Source organism: Gobio gobio (genome assembly GCF_949357685.1).
Source record: "Gobio gobio genome assembly, chromosome: 11".
Classification (NCBI taxonomy): domain Eukaryota; kingdom Metazoa; phylum Chordata; class Actinopteri; order Cypriniformes; family Gobionidae; genus Gobio; species Gobio gobio.
Window position 1 is genome coordinate 46,102,166 of NC_137104.1, and position 2,513 is coordinate 46,104,678.

Here is a 2,513-nt window from a genome sequence, read left to right on the forward strand (position 1 = left end):
TGATGACCTTTTTCTCAGTATTACATCTTTGGTAAATTAAACCTTTTCAAAAAGCCTGCATTCCAAAACAGGATTATTTATGTGAATATTTATTTATTATTAAATTACCTGTATGCATTTAACCAGGCAAGGCAAGTTTATTTATATAGCACATTTCATGCAGCACAGTAGTAATTCAAAGTGCTTTACACAGAAAAAGAAATAAAATGTTAATAAGAAATAAAAATATAACCTGAATCACCTCTATCTGGAGTGGAAGAAAATGGAGAGTCAGGTTCGCGATTTTACTAATATTAAAATATTTAAAATATTGGTAACTGTGCGTTTAAACAGTACCCTTGCAGACAAATCGTCCTGGAATCTATATGGATCTATCCGTCTGGCATATCAATTAAAAACAAGTTTCTTATTTCAAATGGCCTGGCAAGAGCATATTGTCCTCGATTAGAGACAAATAAAAATAAGTACACACAAAACCATTGTGTTTGGTAAAAACATTCATTACTGGATATTTATACATGTATTTACCTTCTGATGTAATATATTGTATGTCCTTTTTTCCATTGTTGATGCTGATTTTTATTTCACATGAAACATCCAAATATAATCTTAGCTACTGTTTTTACATTCGCAATCTTCCTTTTTTTACTTCTGACGGTACACGCATTTCATTGGGCTGTTTTGCCTCCGTTTATAAGATAATGGAGGGACTGGATAGTTTTTTTTTCTAAAGTTCAAAAACTCTTTTTAGGCTTAACACATTCTTTAATGAACTAAGTAAATAAATGCATGTAAGGTCTGCAGTCGTTACTAAAGCAAATATAAAATACTTTGCATACAGGCTAAAAATAAATAAAGGTGCCTCTATGGGTTTTATTTTCAGCATAACCTGCTTCTTAAAGGGATAGTTCACCCAAAAATACACAAAAGAAGATATTTTGAAGATCCAGTTGAACAGTTTTCCCCTCCCACACATTGAAAGTCAATGGGGTCCAATCACAATTTTAAAACTCCATTATAAATGCAGGTTTTAAGGTTTTACATGACACTGAAAACCCTGTATGAATCAAAAAGCTTTTGGTGGCACATAAATGTCAAATACTCTGTAGTCTTTAATATTAATCTCCAATGATGGCCAAACTGGATCCACACAAATTCTTCGGGGGGAACAGTGACTGCATTTGTCTCTGGATGTGAAATGTCAGAGAGAAGTGAATGCAAACAGTGTTGTAATGATCAGGAGGTGTGTAGAAGAGAAAACCCTCCTCCTTAGATTCCTCTCTAATATTTAACCTGATCATCTACCACTAGATTCACACATCTGACGCCCGTTCTTCAGGTTTACTGCTATTGTTCCAGATTATAATTTTTTCCCTTCAGATATCAGGTAGGTTAACTTTTTAATTAATATTAGTTGCTGTCTTTTTTACACACTGCAAAATGACTAAGTTATAATACAGTTTTCCCATGTAATACAATGAGTCCTCAGTTCTCTCTCTCTTTTTGTCATTTATGAGGACACATTTGTATAATGACACAAGTTTTACACTGGTATTTCGACGTAAACATGACATATGAGGACATTTCATATGTCCTCATTTAAAATAGCTTTAAAAACATACTAAACATTGTTTAATTAAAAATGTAAAAAGGCAGAATTTTTTTCCTGAGATGGGTAGGTTTAGGTGTAGGGGGATATAATGTACAGTTTGTACAGTATAAAAACCATTACACCTATGGAATGTCCTCACTTGGATAGCAAAACAAACCTGTGTGTGTTCATGACTTCAATCTGAATGCACACAGACTCATGGGGACTTGTGTCACAGTGGGGAACTAAATTGAGGTCCCCATGAGGGAACAAGCTTATAAATCACACAGAATTTTTTTTACGTAAAAATGCAGAATATTTTGTGTGTTTAGTGTAAGGGGATATAATATAGTTTAAAAGTACATTAGTACAGTATAGTTTACAGTATAAAAATCATTACTGGAGAGTCCCCACAAAGATAGTAAACCAGATGTGTGTGTGTACTTGTATAGTTATCTTTGTGAGGACCAGTCTGAGTGGAGTAATGTCAAAGTGAGTAAAATGAGGATGTTTTGGCCTCACTTTCTGACACCGCTTTAAAGGGCTGTTTGAGGATTAAGACTGTTTTAGGGATAGTCATAGAAATGTATGTGTATATAGCCTATAACGCTTATTAATTGGGTGATTGGCACAAATATCGCTTTTGATCTTGATCCGTATCAATTCATACATTCATACATATAAGGAAAAATAAGTTTGCCTTAGCACTATTTTAAACGTTTCTTGGGTTAAATGATATGTGCTCGCATTCATTAATATTCACTTGTGTGTGTGCTTAATATAAGTATCATTAAAAATATTAGGATGTAAGTTAACAACGTTTTAAAATTTCACATTTAAAGAAATTTTGTGTTTGATCATAACTAAATATTTATTAAAATGCAAAACCTAAAAATAAGTAAGCAGTTATGATCTGCAATAC